At 40.3% G+C, this 15,000-nt stretch overlaps 17 non-coding genes and 2 pseudogenes across 17 annotated transcripts; all 19 read right to left on the bottom strand.

The window, feature by feature from the left end:
- Positions 1-429: 429 nt before the first annotated feature.
- Positions 430-548, bottom strand: LOC136178822 (5S ribosomal RNA). The gene has a single exon (XR_010666182.1). It is a non-coding gene; the product is annotated as a 5S ribosomal RNA (ribosomal RNA).
- A 662-nt stretch (positions 549-1,210) lies between these two features.
- Positions 1,211-1,319, bottom strand: LOC136178789 (5S ribosomal RNA; annotated as a pseudogene).
- Positions 1,320-2,064: 745 nt separating this feature from the next.
- On the bottom strand, positions 2,065-2,183 carry LOC136178667 (5S ribosomal RNA). Its single transcript, XR_010666039.1, has one exon. It is a non-coding gene; the product is annotated as a 5S ribosomal RNA (ribosomal RNA).
- A 662-nt stretch (positions 2,184-2,845) lies between these two features.
- On the bottom strand, positions 2,846-2,964 carry LOC136178740 (5S ribosomal RNA). The gene has a single exon (XR_010666113.1). It is a non-coding gene; the product is annotated as a 5S ribosomal RNA (ribosomal RNA).
- Positions 2,965-3,626: 662 nt separating this feature from the next.
- Positions 3,627-3,745, bottom strand: LOC136178821 (5S ribosomal RNA). Its single transcript, XR_010666181.1, has one exon. It is a non-coding gene; the product is annotated as a 5S ribosomal RNA (ribosomal RNA).
- Positions 3,746-4,407: 662 nt separating this feature from the next.
- On the bottom strand, positions 4,408-4,526 carry LOC136178820 (5S ribosomal RNA). Its single transcript, XR_010666180.1, has one exon. It is a non-coding gene; the product is annotated as a 5S ribosomal RNA (ribosomal RNA).
- Positions 4,527-5,188: 662 nt separating this feature from the next.
- On the bottom strand, positions 5,189-5,307 carry LOC136178819 (5S ribosomal RNA). The gene has a single exon (XR_010666179.1). It is a non-coding gene; the product is annotated as a 5S ribosomal RNA (ribosomal RNA).
- Positions 5,308-5,969: 662 nt separating this feature from the next.
- LOC136178818 (5S ribosomal RNA) lies at positions 5,970-6,088 on the bottom strand. The gene has a single exon (XR_010666178.1). It is a non-coding gene; the product is annotated as a 5S ribosomal RNA (ribosomal RNA).
- Positions 6,089-6,750: 662 nt separating this feature from the next.
- Positions 6,751-6,869, bottom strand: LOC136178817 (5S ribosomal RNA). Its single transcript, XR_010666177.1, has one exon. It is a non-coding gene; the product is annotated as a 5S ribosomal RNA (ribosomal RNA).
- A 662-nt stretch (positions 6,870-7,531) lies between these two features.
- LOC136178816 (5S ribosomal RNA) lies at positions 7,532-7,650 on the bottom strand. The gene has a single exon (XR_010666176.1). It is a non-coding gene; the product is annotated as a 5S ribosomal RNA (ribosomal RNA).
- Positions 7,651-8,312: 662 nt separating this feature from the next.
- Positions 8,313-8,421, bottom strand: LOC136178788 (5S ribosomal RNA; annotated as a pseudogene).
- Positions 8,422-9,397: 976 nt separating this feature from the next.
- On the bottom strand, positions 9,398-9,516 carry LOC136178736 (5S ribosomal RNA). Its single transcript, XR_010666109.1, has one exon. It is a non-coding gene; the product is annotated as a 5S ribosomal RNA (ribosomal RNA).
- A 505-nt stretch (positions 9,517-10,021) lies between these two features.
- On the bottom strand, positions 10,022-10,140 carry LOC136178666 (5S ribosomal RNA). The gene has a single exon (XR_010666038.1). It is a non-coding gene; the product is annotated as a 5S ribosomal RNA (ribosomal RNA).
- Positions 10,141-10,802: 662 nt separating this feature from the next.
- Positions 10,803-10,921, bottom strand: LOC136178750 (5S ribosomal RNA). The gene has a single exon (XR_010666123.1). It is a non-coding gene; the product is annotated as a 5S ribosomal RNA (ribosomal RNA).
- Positions 10,922-11,740: 819 nt separating this feature from the next.
- LOC136178806 (5S ribosomal RNA) lies at positions 11,741-11,859 on the bottom strand. The gene has a single exon (XR_010666166.1). It is a non-coding gene; the product is annotated as a 5S ribosomal RNA (ribosomal RNA).
- Positions 11,860-12,364: 505 nt separating this feature from the next.
- On the bottom strand, positions 12,365-12,483 carry LOC136178742 (5S ribosomal RNA). The gene has a single exon (XR_010666115.1). It is a non-coding gene; the product is annotated as a 5S ribosomal RNA (ribosomal RNA).
- A 505-nt stretch (positions 12,484-12,988) lies between these two features.
- On the bottom strand, positions 12,989-13,107 carry LOC136178665 (5S ribosomal RNA). Its single transcript, XR_010666037.1, has one exon. It is a non-coding gene; the product is annotated as a 5S ribosomal RNA (ribosomal RNA).
- A 662-nt stretch (positions 13,108-13,769) lies between these two features.
- LOC136178749 (5S ribosomal RNA) lies at positions 13,770-13,888 on the bottom strand. Its single transcript, XR_010666122.1, has one exon. It is a non-coding gene; the product is annotated as a 5S ribosomal RNA (ribosomal RNA).
- Positions 13,889-14,550: 662 nt separating this feature from the next.
- On the bottom strand, positions 14,551-14,669 carry LOC136178814 (5S ribosomal RNA). Its single transcript, XR_010666174.1, has one exon. It is a non-coding gene; the product is annotated as a 5S ribosomal RNA (ribosomal RNA).
- Positions 14,670-15,000: the final 331 nt, after the last annotated feature.

Here is a 15,000-nt window from a genome sequence, read left to right as displayed (position 1 = left end):
ACATTATTGATTCTGGCTGAATTTTTGGACATGTGAATATGTCTCTATATGATGAAAAAAAAGCATATGATGAAAAAAATGAAAAACCTTACAGCACCTGGTATTCCCAGGCGGTCTCCCATCCAAGTACTAACCAGGCCCGACCCTGCTTAGCTTCTGAGATCACACGAGATCAAGCTTTTTTTATTTTTTATCTTTTATTATCAAAAGTACAAAAACATTTATAATACTTTCACATCATTTACAACAAATACTATCACACAACATACATCACATAAATCAAACCTCCCCTCTGAAACAAACAACACTCCAACAAAACCAAGATAAAGCAAACAAACTCAAACCACCCCTGATTCCCACAACAACCCCCAAATACTCTCAAAACCCCTCTGAAACAAAACCCCTCAAATCAAATCAAAAAAATGAAAAAGCTTACAGCACCTGGTATTCCCAGGCGGTCTCCCATCCAAGTACTAACCAGGCCCGACCCTGCTTAGCTTCCGAGATCGGACGAGATCGGGCATGTTCAGGGTGGTATGGCCGTAAGCTGTTATTGTGTGCAGAAAGGGGCCTTTTAAAGATCTCATGCCCTCGGCCATAATGTGGGGGAGCAAATGCTCCCTCACATTATTGATTCTGGCTGAATTTTTGGACATGTGAATATGTCTCTATATGATGAAAAAAAAGCATATGATGAAAAAAATGAAAAAGCTTACAGCACCTGGTATTCCCAGGCGGTCTCCCATCCAAGTACTAACCAGGCCCAAACCTGCTTAGCTTCTGAGATCACACGAGATCAAGCTTTTTTTATTTTTTATCTTTTATTATCAAAAGTACAAAAACATTTATAATACTTTCACATCATTTACAACAAATACTATCACACAACATACATCACATAAATCAAACCTCCCCTCTGAAACAAACAACACTCCAACAAAACCAAGATAAAGCAAACAAACTCAAACCACCCCTGATTCCCACAACAACCCCCAAATACTCTAATAATACTTTCACATCATTTACAACAAATACTATCACACAACATACATCACATAAATCAAACCTCCCCTCTGAAACAAACAACACTCCAACAAAACCAAGATAAAGCAAACAAACTCAAACCACCCCTGATTCCCACAACAACCCCCAAATACTCTCAAAACCCCTCTGAAACAAAACCCCTCAAATCAAATCAAAAAAATGAAAAAGCTTACAGCACCTGGTATTCCCAGGCGGTCTCCCATCCAAGTACTAACCAGGCCCGACCCTGCTTAGCTTCCGAGATCGGGCATGTTCAGGGTGGTATGGCCGTAAGCTGTTATTGTGTGCAGAAAGGGGCCTTTTAAAGATCTCATGCCCTCGGCCATAATGTGGGGGAGCAAATGCTCCCTCACATTATTGATTCTGGCTGAATTTTTGGACATGTGAATATGTCTCTATATGATGAAAAAAAAGCATATGATGAAAAAAATGAAAAAGCTTACAGCACCTGGTATTCCCAGGCGGTCTCCCATCCAAGTACTAACCAGGCCCGAACCTGCTTAGCTTCTGAGATCACACGAGATCAAGCTTTTTTTATTTTTTATCTTTTATTATCAAAAGTACAAAAACATTTATAATACTTTCACATCATTTACAACAAATACTATCACACAACATACATCACATAAATCAAACCTCCCCTCTGAAACAAACAACACTCCAACAAAACCAAGATAAAGCAAACAAACTCAAACCACCCCTGATTCCCACAACAACCCCCAAATACTCTAATAATACTTTCACATCATTTACAACAAATACTATCACACAACATACATCACATAAATCAAACCTCCCCTCTGAAACAAACAACACTCCAACCTCCATCGGGCATGTTTAGGGTGGTATGGCCGTAAGCTGTTATTGTGTGCAGAAAGGGGCCTTTTAAAGATCTCATGCCCTCGGCCATAATGTGGGGGAGCAAATGCTCCCCCACATTATTGATTCTGGCTGAATTTTTGGACATGTGAATATGTCTCTATATGATGAAAAAAAAGCATATGATGAAAAAAATGAAAAAGCTTACAGCACCTGGTATTCCCAGGCGGTCTCCCATCCAAGTACTAACCAGGCCCGACCCTGCTTAGCTTCCGAGATCTGACGAGATCGGGCATGTTCAGGGTGGTATGGCCGTAAGCTGTTATTGTGTGCAGAAAGGGGCCTTTTAAAGATCTCATGCCCTCGGCCATAATGTGGGGGAGCAAATGCTCCCCCACATTATTGATTCTGGCTGAATTTTTGGACATGTGAATATGTCTCTATATGATGAAAAAAAAGCATATGATGAAAAAAATGAAAAAGCTTACAGCACCTGGTATTCCCAGGCGGTCTCCCATCCAAGTACTAACCAGGCCCGACCCTGCTTAGCTTCTGAGATCACACGAGATCGAGCTTTTTTTATTTTTTATCTTTTATTATCAAAAGTACAAAAACATTTATAATACTTTCACATCATTTACAACAAATACTATCACACAACATACATCACATAAATCAAACCTCCCCTCTGAAACAAACAACACTCCAACAAAACCAAGATAAAGCAAACAAACTCAAACCACCCCTGATTCCCACAACAACCCCCAAATACTCTAATAATACTTTCACATCATTTACAACAAATACTATCACACAACATACATCACATAAATCAAACCTCCCCTCTGAAACAAACAACACTCCAACAAAACCAAGATAAAGCAAACAAACTCAAACCACCCCTGATTCCCACAACAACCCCCAAATACTCTCAAAACCCCTCTGAAACAAAACCCCTCAAATCAAATCAAAAAAATGAAAAAGCTTACAGCACCTGGTATTCCCAGGCGGTCTCCCATCCAAGTACTAACCAGGCACGACCCTGCTTAGCTTCCGAGATCGGACGAGATCGGGCATGTTCAGGGTGGTATGGCCGTAAGCTGTTATTGTGTGCAGAAAGGGGCCTTTTAAAGATCTCATGCCCTCGGCCATAATGTGGGGGAGCAAATGCTCCCCCACATTATTGATTATGGCTGAATTTTTGGACATGTGAATATGTCTCTATATGATGAAAAAAAAGCATATGATGAAAAAAATGAAAAAGCTTACAGCACCTGGTATTCCCAGGCGGTCTCCCATCCAAGTACTAACCAGGCCCGACCCTGCTTAGCTTCTGAGATCACACGAGATCCAGCTTTTTTTATTTTTTATCTTTTATTATCAAAAGTACAAAAACATTTATAATACTTTCACATCATTTACAACAAATACTATCACACAACATACATCACATAAATCAAACCTCCCCTCTGAAACAAACAACACTCCAACAAAACCAAGATAAAGCAAACAAACTCAAACCACCCCTGATTCCCACAACAACCCCCAAATACTCTAATAATACTTTCACATCATTTACAACAAATACTATCACACAACATACATCACATAAATCAAACCTCCCCTCTGAAACAAACAACACTCCAACAAAACCAAGATAAAGCAAACAAACTCAAACCACCCCTGATTCCCACAACAACCCCCAAATACTCTCAAAACCCCTCTGAAACAAAACCCCTCAAATCAAATCAAAAAAATGAAAAAGCTTACAGCACCTGGTATTCCCAGGCGGTCTCCCATCCAAGTACTAACCAGGCCCGACCCTGCTTAGCTTCCGAGATCGGACGAGATCGGGCATGTTCAGGGTGGTATGGCCGTAAGCTGTTATTGTGTGCAGAAAGGGGCCTTTTAAAGATCTCATGCCCTCGGCCATAATGTGGGGGAGCAAATGCTCCCCCACATTATTGATTCTGGCTGAATTTTTGGACATGTGAATATGTCTCTATATGATGAAAAAAAAGCATATGATGAAAAAAATGAAAAAGCTTACAGCACCTGGTATTCCCAGGCGGTCTCCCATCCAAGTACTAACCAGGCCCGACCCTGCTTAGCTTCTGAGATCACACGAGATCAAGCTTTTTTTATTTTTTATCTTTTATTATCAAAAGTACAAAAACATTTATAATACTTTCACATCATTTACAACAAATACTATCACACAACATACATCACATAAATCAAACCTCCCCTCTGAAACAAACAACACTCCAACAAAACCAAGATAAAGCAAACAAACTCAAACCACCCCTGATTCCCACAACAACCCCCAAATACTCTAATAATACTTTCACATCATTTACAACAAATACTATCACACAACATACATCACATAAATCAAACCTCCCCTCTGAAACAAACAACACTCCAACAAAACCAAGATAAAGCAAACAAACTCAAACCACCCCTGATTCCCACAACAACCCCCAAATACTCTCAAAACCCCTCTGAAACAAAACCCCTCAAATCAAATCAAAAAAATGAAAAAGCTTACAGCACCTGGTATTCCCAGGCGGTCTCCCATCCAAGTACTAACCAGGCCCGACCCTGCTTAGCTTCCGAGATCGGACGAGATCGGGCATGTTCAGGGTGGTATGGCCGTAAGCTGTTATTGTGTGCAGAAAGGGGCCTTTTAAAGATCTCATGCCCTCGGCCATAATGTGGGGGAGCAAATGCTCCCTCACATTATTGATTCTGGCTGAATTTTTGGACATGTGAATATGTCTCTATATGATGAAAAAAAAGCATATGATGAAAAAAATGAAAAAGCTTACAGCACCTGGTATTCCCAGGCGGTCTCCCATCCAAGTACTAACCAGGCCCGAACCTGCTTAGCTTCTGAGATCACACGAGATCAAGCTTTTTTTATTTTTTATCTTTTATTATCAAAAGTACAAAAACATTTATAATACTTTCACATCATTTACAACAAATACTATCACACAACATACATCACATAAATCAAACCTCCCCTCTGAAACAAACAACACTCCAACAAAACCAAGATAAAGCAAACAAACTCAAACCACCCCTGATTCCCACAACAACCCCCAAATACTCTAATAATACTTTCACATCATTTACAACAAATACTATCACACAACATACATCACATAAATCAAACCTCCCCTCTGAAACAAACAACACTCCAACAAAACCAAGATAAAGCAAACAAACTCAAACCACCCCTGATTCCCACAACAACCCCCAAATACTCTCAAAACCCCTCTGAAACAAAACCCCTCAAATCAAATCAAAAAAATGAAAAAGCTTACAGCACCTGGTATTCCCAGGCGGTCTCCCATCCAAGTACTAACCAGGCCCGACCCTGCTTAGCTTCCGAGATCGGACGAGATCGGGCATGTTCAGGGTGGTATGGCCGTAAGCTGTTATTGTGTGCAGAAAGGGGCCTTTTAAAGATCTCATGCCCTCGGCCATAATGTGGGGGAGCAAATGCTCCCCCACATTATTGATTATGGCTGAATTTTTGGACATGTGAATATGTCTCTATATGATGAAAAAAAAGCATATGATGAAAAAAATGAAAAAGCTTACAGCACCTGGTATTCCCAGGCGGTCTCCCATCCAAGTACTAACCAGGCCCGACCCTGCTTAGCTTCTGAGATCACACGAGATCCAGCTTTTTTTATTTTTTATCTTTTATTATCAAAAGTACAAAAACATTTATAATACTTTCACATCATTTACAACAAATACTATCACACAACATACATCACATAAATCAAACCTCCCCTCTGAAACAAACAACACTCCAACAAAACCAAGATAAAGCAAACAAACTCAAACCACCCCTGATTCCCACAACAACCCCCAAATACTCTAATAATACTTTCACATCATTTACAACAAATACTATCACACAACATACATCACATAAATCAAACCTCCCCTCTGAAACAAACAACACTCCAACAAAACCAAGATAAAGCAAACAAACTCAAACCACCCCTGATTCCCACAACAACCCCCAAATACTCTCAAAACCCCTCTGAAACAAAACCCCTCAAATCAAATCAAAAAAATGAAAAAGCTTACAGCACCTGGTATTCCCAGGCGGTCTCCCATCCAAGTACTAACCAGGCCCGACCCTGCTTAGCTTCCGAGATCGGACGAGATCGGGCATGTTCAGGGTGGTATGGCCGTAAGCTGTTATTGTGTGCAGAAAGGGGCCTTTTAAAGATCTCATGCCCTCGGCCATAATGTGGGGGAGCAAATGCTCCCCCACATTATTGATTCTGGCTGAATTTTTGGACATGTGAATATGTCTCTATATGATGAAAAAAAAGCATATGATGAAAAAAATGAAAAAGCTTACAGCACCTGGTATTCCCAGGCGGTCTCCCATCCAAGTACTAACCAGGCCCGACCCTGCTTAGCTTCTGAGATCACACGAGATCAAGCTTTTTTTATTTTTTATCTTTTATTATCAAAAGTACAAAAACATTTATAATACTTTCACATCATTTACAACAAATACTATCACACAACATACATCACATAAATCAAACCTCCCCTCTGAAACAAACAACACTCCAACAAAACCAAGATAAAGCAAACAAACTCAAACCACCCCTGATTCCCACAACAACCCCCAAATACTCTAATAATACTTTCACATCATTTACAACAAATACTATCACACAACATACATCACATAAATCAAACCTCCCCTCTGAAACAAACAACACTCCAACAAAACCAAGATAAAGCAAACAAACTCAAACCACCCCTGATTCCCACAACAACCCCCAAATACTCTCAAAACCCCTCTGAAACAAAACCCCTCAAATCAAATCAAAAAAATGAAAAAGCTTACAGCACCTGGTATTCCCAGGCGGTCTCCCATCCAAGTACTAACCAGGCCCGACCCTGCTTAGCTTCCGAGATCGGACGAGATCGGGCATGTTCAGGGTGGTATGGCCGTAAGCTGTTATTGTGTGCAGAAAGGGGCCTTTTAAAGATCTCATGCCCTCGGCCATAATGTGGGGGAGCAAATGCTCCCTCACATTATTGATTCTGGCTGAATTTTTGGACATGTGAATATGTCTCTATATGATGAAAAAAAAGCATATGATGAAAAAAATGAAAAAGCTTACAGCACCTGGTATTCCCAGGCGGTCTCCCATCCAAGTACTAACCAGGCCCGAACCTGCTTAGCTTCTGAGATCACACGAGATCAAGCTTTTTTTATTTTTTATCTTTTATTATCAAAAGTACAAAAACATTTATAATACTTTCACATCATTTACAACAAATACTATCACACAACATACATCACATAAATCAAACCTCCCCTCTGAAACAAACAACACTCCAACAAAACCAAGATAAAGCAAACAAACTCAAACCACCCCTGATTCCCACAACAACCCCCAAATACTCTAATAATACTTTCACATCATTTACAACAAATACTATCACACAACATACATCACATAAATCAAACCTCCCCTCTGAAACAAACAACACTCCAACAAAACCAAGATAAAGCAAACAAACTCAAACCACCCCTGATTCCCACAACAACCCCCAAATACTCTCAAAACCCCTCTGAAACAAAACCCCTCAAATCAAATCAAAAAAATGAAAAAGCTTACAGCACCTGGTATTCCCAGGCGGTCTCCCATCCAAGTACTAACCAGGCCCGACCCTGCTTAGCTTCCGAGATCGGACGAGATCGGGCATGTTCAGGGTGGTATGGCCGTAAGCTGTTATTGTGTGCAGAAAGGGGCCTTTTAAAGATCTCATGCCCTCGGCCATAATGTGGGGGAGCAAATGCTCCCTCACATTATTGATTCTGGCTGAATTTTTGGACATGTGAATATGTCTCTATATGATGAAAAAAAAGCATATGATGAAAAAAATGAAAAAGCTTACAGCACCTGGTATTCCCAGGCGGTCTCCCATCCAAGTACTAACCAGGCCCAAACCTGCTTAGCTTCTGAGATCACACGAGATCAAGCTTTTTTTATTTTTTATCTTTTATTATCAAAAGTACAAAAACATTTATAATACTTTCACATCATTTACAACAAATACTATCACACAACATACATCACATAAATCAAACCTCCCCTCTGAAACAAACAACACTCCAACAAAACCAAGATAAAGCAAACAAACTCAAACCACCCCTGATTCCCACAACAACCCCCAAATACTCTAATAATACTTTCACATCATTTACAACAAATACTATCACACAACATACATCACATAAATCAAACCTCCCCTCTGAAACAAACAACACTCCAACAAAACCAAGATAAAGCAAACAAACTCAAACCACCCCTGATTCCCACAACAACCCCCAAATACTCTCAAAACCCCTCTGAAACAAAACCCCTCAAATCAAATCAAAAAAATGAAAAAGCTTACAGCACCTGGTATTCCCAGGCGGTCTCCCATCCAAGTACTAACCAGGCCCGACCCTGCTTAGCTTCCGAGATCGGGCATGTTCAGGGTGGTATGGCCGTAAGCTGTTATTGTGTGCAGAAAGGGGCCTTTTAAAGATCTCATGCCCTCGGCCATAATGTGGGGGAGCAAATGCTCCCTCACATTATTGATTCTGGCTGAATTTTTGGACATGTGAATATGTCTCTATATGATGAAAAAAAAGCATATGATGAAAAAAATGAAAAAGCTTACAGCACCTGGTATTCCCAGGCGGTCTCCCATCCAAGTACTAACCAGGCCCGAACCTGCTTAGCTTCTGAGATCACACGAGATCAAGCTTTTTTTATTTTTTATCTTTTATTATCAAAAGTACAAAAACATTTATAATACTTTCACATCATTTACAACAAATACTATCACACAACATACATCACATAAATCAAACCTCCCCTCTGAAACAAACAACACTCCAACAAAACCAAGATAAAGCAAACAAACTCAAACCACCCCTGATTCCCACAACAACCCCCAAATACTCTAATAATACTTTCACATCATTTACAACAAATACTATCACACAACATACATCACATAAATCAAACCTCCCCTCTGAAACAAACAACACTCCAACAAAACCAAGATAAAGCAAACAAACTCAAACCACCCCTGATTCCCACAACAACCCCCAAATACTCTAATAATACTTTCACATCATTTACAACAAATACTATCACACAACATACATCACATAAATCAAACCTCCCCTCTGAAACAAACAACACTCCAACAAAACCAAGATAAAGCAAACAAACTCAAACCACCCCTGATTCCCACAACAACCCCCAAATACTCTAATAATACTTTCACATCATTTACAACAAATACTATCACACAACATACATCACATAAATCAAACCTCCCCTCTGAAACAAACAACACTCCAACAAAACCAAGATAAAGCAAACAAACTCAAACCACCCCTGATTCCCACAACAACCCCCAAATACTCTCAAAACCCCTCTGAAACAAAACCCCTCAAATCAAATCAAAAAAATGAAAAACCTTACAGCACCTGGTATTCCCAGGCGGTCTCCCATCCAAGTACTAACCAGGCCCGACCCTGCTTAGCTTCCGAGATCTGACGAGATCGGGCATGTTCAGGGTGGTATGGCCGTAAGCTGTTATTGTGTGCAGAAAGGGGCCTTTTAAAGATCTCATGCCCTCGGCCATAATGTGGGGGAGCAAATGCTCCCCCACATTATTGATTCTGGCTGAATTTTTGGACATGTGAATATGTCTCTATATGATGAAAAAAAAGCATATGATGAAAAAAATGAAAAAGCTTACAGCACCTGGTATTCCCAGGCGGTCTCCCATCCAAGTACTAACCAGGCCCGACCCTGCTTAGCTTCTGAGATCACATGAGATCAAGCTTTTTTTATTTTTTATCTTTTATTATCAAAAGTACAAAAACATTTATAATACTTTCACATCATTTACAACAAATACTATCACACAACATACATCACATAAATCAAACCTCCCCTCTGAAACAAACAACACTCCAACAAAACCAAGATAAAGCAAACAAACTCAAACCACCCCTGATTCCCACAACAACCCCCAAATACTCTCAAAACCCCTCTGAAACAAAACCCCTCAAATCAAATCAAAAAAATGAAAAAGCTTACAGCACCTGGTATTCCCAGGCGGTCTCCCATCCAAGTACTAACCAGGCCCGACCCTGCTTAGCTTCCGAGATCTGACGAGATCGGGCATGTTCAGGGTGGTATGGCCGTAAGCTGTTATTGTGTGCAGAAAGGGGCCTTTTAAAGATCTCATGCCCTCGGCCATAATGTGGGGGAGCAAATGCTCCCCCACATTATTGATTCTGGCTGAATTTTTGGACATGTGAATATGTCTCTATATGATGAAAAAAAAGCATATGATGAAAAAAATGAAAAAGCTTACAGCACCTGGTATTCCCAGGCGGTCTCCCATCCAAGTACTAACCAGGCCCGACCCTGCTTAGCTTCTGAGATCACACGAGATCGAGCTTTTTTTATTTTTTATCTTTTATTATCAAAAGTACAAAAACATTTATAATACTTTCACATCATTTACAACAAATACTATCACACAACATACATCACATAAATCAAACCTCCCCTCTGAAACAAACAACACTCCAACAAAACCAAGATAAAGCAAACAAACTCAAACCACCCCTGATTCCCACAACAACCCCCAAATACTCTAATAATACTTTCACATCATTTACAACAAATACTATCACACAACATACATCACATAAATCAAACCTCCCCTCTGAAACAAACAACACTCCAACAAAACCAAGATAAAGCAAACAAACTCAAACCACCCCTGATTCCCACAACAACCCCCAAATACTCTCAAAACCCCTCTGAAACAAAACCCCTCAAATCAAATCAAAAAAATGAAAAAGCTTACAGCACCTGGTATTCCCAGGCGGTCTCCCATCCAAGTACTAACCAGGCACGACCCTGCTTAGCTTCCGAGATCGGACGAGATCGGGCATGTACAGGGTGGTATGGCCGTAAGCTGTTATTGTGTGCAGAAAGGGGCCTTTTAAAGATCTCATGCCCTCGGCCATAATGTGGGGGAGCAAATGCTCCCCCACATTATTGATTCTGGCTGAATTTTTGGACATGTGAATATGTCTCTATATGATGAAAAAAAAGCATATGATGAAAAAAATGAAAAAGCTTACAGCACCTGGTATTCCCAGGCGGTCTCCCATCCAAGTACTAACCAGGCCCGACCCTGCTTAGCTTCCGAGATCACACGAGATCAAGCTTTTTTTATTTTTTATGTTTTATTATCAAAAGTACAAAAACATTTATAATACTTTCACATCATTTACAACAAATACTATCACACAACATACATCACATAAATCAAACCTCCCCTCTGAAACAAACAACACTCCAACAAAACCAAGATAAAGCAAACAAACTCAAACCACCCCTGATTCCCACAACAACCCCCAAATACTCTAATAATACTTTCACATCATTTACAACAAATACTATCACACAACATACATCACATAAATCAAACCTCCCCTCTGAAACAAACAACACTCCAACAAAACCAAGATAAAGCAAACAAACTCAAACCACCCCTGATTCCCACAACAACCCCCAAATACTCTAATAATACTTTCACATCATTTACAACAAATACTATCACACAACATACATCACATAAATCAAACCTCCCCTCTGAAACAAACAACACTCCAACAAAACCAAGATAAAGCAAACAAACTCAAACCACCCCTGATTCCCACAACAACCCCCAAATACTCTCAAAACCCCTCTGAAATAAAACCCCTCAAATCAAATCAAAAAAATGAAAAAGCTTACAGCACCTGGTATTCCCAGGCGGTCTCCCATCCAAGTACTAACCAGGCCCGACCCTGCTTAACTTCCGAGATCGGACGAGATCGGGCATGTTCAGGGTGGTATGGCCGTAAGCTGTTATTGTGTGCAGAAAGGGGCCTTTTAAAGATCTCATGCCCTCGGCCATAATGTGGGGGAGCAAATGCTCCCCCACATTATTGATTCTGGCTGAATTTTTGGACATGTGAATATGTCTCTATATGATGAAAAAAAAGCATATGATGAAAAAAATGAAAAAGCTTACAGCACCTGGTATTCCCAGGCGGTCTCCCATCCAAGTACTAACCAGGCCCGACCCTGCTTAGCTTCTGAGATCACACGAGATCGAGCTTTTTTTATTTTTTATCTTTTATTATCAAAAGTACAAAAACATTTATAATACTTTCACATCATTTACAACAAATACTATCACACAACATACATCACATAAATCAAACCTCCCCTCTGAAACAAACAACACTCCAACAAAACCAAGATAAAGCAAACAAACTCAAACCACCCCTGATTCCCACAACAACCCCCAAATACTCTCAAAACCCCTCTGAAACAAAACCCCTCAAATCAAATCAAAAAAATGAAAAAGCTTACAGCACCTGGTATTCCCAGGCGGTCTCCCATCCAAGTACTAACCAGGCCCGACCCCGCTTAGCTTCCGAGATCTGACAAGATCGGGCATGTTCAGGGTGGTATGGCCGTAAGCTGTTATTGTGTGCAGAAAGGGGCCTTTTAAAGATCTCATGCCCTCGGCCATAATGTGGGGGAGCAAATGCTCCCCCACATTATTGATTCTGGCTGAATTTTTGGACATGTGAATATGTCTCTATATGATGAAAAAAAAGCATATGATGAAAAAAATGAAAAAGCTTACAGCACCTGGTATTCCCAGGCGGTCTCCCATCCAAGTACTAACCAGGCCCGACCCTGCTTAGCTTCTGAGATCACATGAGATCAAGCTTTTTTTATTTTTTATCTTTTATTATCAAAAGTACAAAAACATTTATAATACTTTCACATCATTTACAACAAATACTATCACACAACATACATCACATAAATCAAACCTCCCCTCTGAAACAAACAACACTCCAACAAAACCAAGATAAAGCAAACAAACTCAAACCACCCCTGATTCCCACAACAACCCCCAAATACTCTCAAAACCCCTCTGAAACAAAACCCCTCAAATCAAATCAAAAAAATGAAAAAGCTTACAGCACCTGGTATTCCCAGGCGGTCTCCCATCCAAGTACTAACCAGGCCCGACCCTGCTTAGCTTCCGAGATCTGACGAGATCGGGCATGTTCAGGGTGGTATGGCCGTAAGCTGTTATTGTGTGCAGAAAGGGGCCTTTTAAAGATCTCATGCCCTCGGCCATAATGTGGGGGAGCAAATGCTCCCCCACATTATTGATTCTGGCTGAATTTTTGGACATGTGAATATGTCTCTATATGATGAAAAAAAAGCATATGATGAAAAAAATGAAAAAGCTTACAGCACCTGGTATTCCCAGGCGGTCTCCCATCCAAGTACTAACCAGGCCCGACCCTGCTTAGCTTCTGAGATCACACGAGATCGAGCTTTTTTTATTTTTTATCTTTTATTATCAAAAGTACAAAAACATTTATAATACTTTCACATCATTTACAACAAATACTATCACACAACATACATCACATAAATCAAACCTCCCCTCTGAAACAAACAACACTCCAACAAAACCAAGATAAAGCAAACAAACTCAAACCACCCCTGATTCCCACAACAACCCCCAAATACTCTAATAATACTTTCACATCATTTACAACAAATACTATCACACAACATACATCACATAAATCAAACCTCCCCTCTGAAACAAACAACACTCCAACAAAACCAAGATAAAGCAAACAAACTCAAACCACCCCTGATTCCCACAACAACCCCCAAATACTCTCAAAACCCCTCTGAAACAAAACCCCTCAAATCAAATCAAAAAAATGAAAAAGCTTACAGCACCTGGTATTCCCAGGCGGTCTCCCATCCAAGTACTAACCAGGCACGACCCTGCTTAGCTTCCGAGATCGGACGAGATCGGGCATGTACAGGGTGGTATGGCCGTAAGCTGTTATTGTGTGCAGAAAGGGGCCTTTTAAAGATCTCATGCCCTCGGCCATAATGTGGGGGAGCAAATGCTCCCCCACATTATTGATTCTGGCTGAATTTTTGGACATGTGAATATGTCTCTATATGATGAAAAAAAAGCATATGATGAAAAAAATGAAAAAGCTTACAGCACCTGGTATTCCCAGGCGGTCTCCCATCCAAGTACTAACCAGGCCCGACCCTGCTTAGCTTCCGAGATCACACGAGATCAAGCTTTTTTTATTTTTTATGTTTTATTATCAAAAGTACAAAAACATTTATAATACTTTCACATCATTTACAACAAATACTATCACACAACATACATCACATAAATCAAACCTCCCCTCTGAAACAAACAACACTCCAACAAAACCAAGATAAAGCAAACAAACTCAAACCACCCCTGATTCCCACAACAACCCCCAAATACTCTAATAATACTTTCACATCATTTACAACAAATACTATCACACAACATACATCACATAAATCAAACCTCCCCTCTGAAACAAACAACACTCCAACAAAACCAAGATAAAGCAAACAAACTCAAACCACCCCTGATTCCCACAACAACCCCCAAATACTCTCAAAACCCCTCTGAAACAAAACCCCTCAAATCAAATCAAAAAAATGAAAAAGCTTACAGCACCTGGTATTCCCAGGCGGTCTCCCATCCAAGTACTAACCAGGCCCGACCCTGCTTAGCTTCCGAGATCGGACGAGATCGGGCATGTTCAGGGTGGTATGGCCGTAAGCTCTTATTGTGTGCAGAAAGGGGCCTTTTAAAGATCTCATGCCCTCGGCCATAATGTGGGGGAGCAAATGCTCCCCCACATTATTGATTCTGGCTGAATTTTTGGACATGTGAATATGTCTCTATATGATGAAAAAAAAGCATATGATGAAAAAAATGAAAAAGCTTACAGCACCTGGTATTCCCAGGCGGTCTCCCATCCAAGTACTAACCAGGCCCGACCCTGCTTAGCTTCTGAGATCACACGAGATCGAGCTTTTTTTATTTTTTATCTTTTATTATCAAAAGTACAAAAACATTTATAATACTTTCACATCATTTACAACAAATACT

Source organism: Labrus bergylta, chromosome 3 (genome assembly GCF_963930695.1).
Source record: "Labrus bergylta chromosome 3, fLabBer1.1, whole genome shotgun sequence".
NCBI classification, from domain to species: Eukaryota; Metazoa; Chordata; class Actinopteri; order Labriformes; family Labridae; genus Labrus; species Labrus bergylta.
This window is presented reverse-complemented; position numbering and strand designations above follow the sequence as displayed.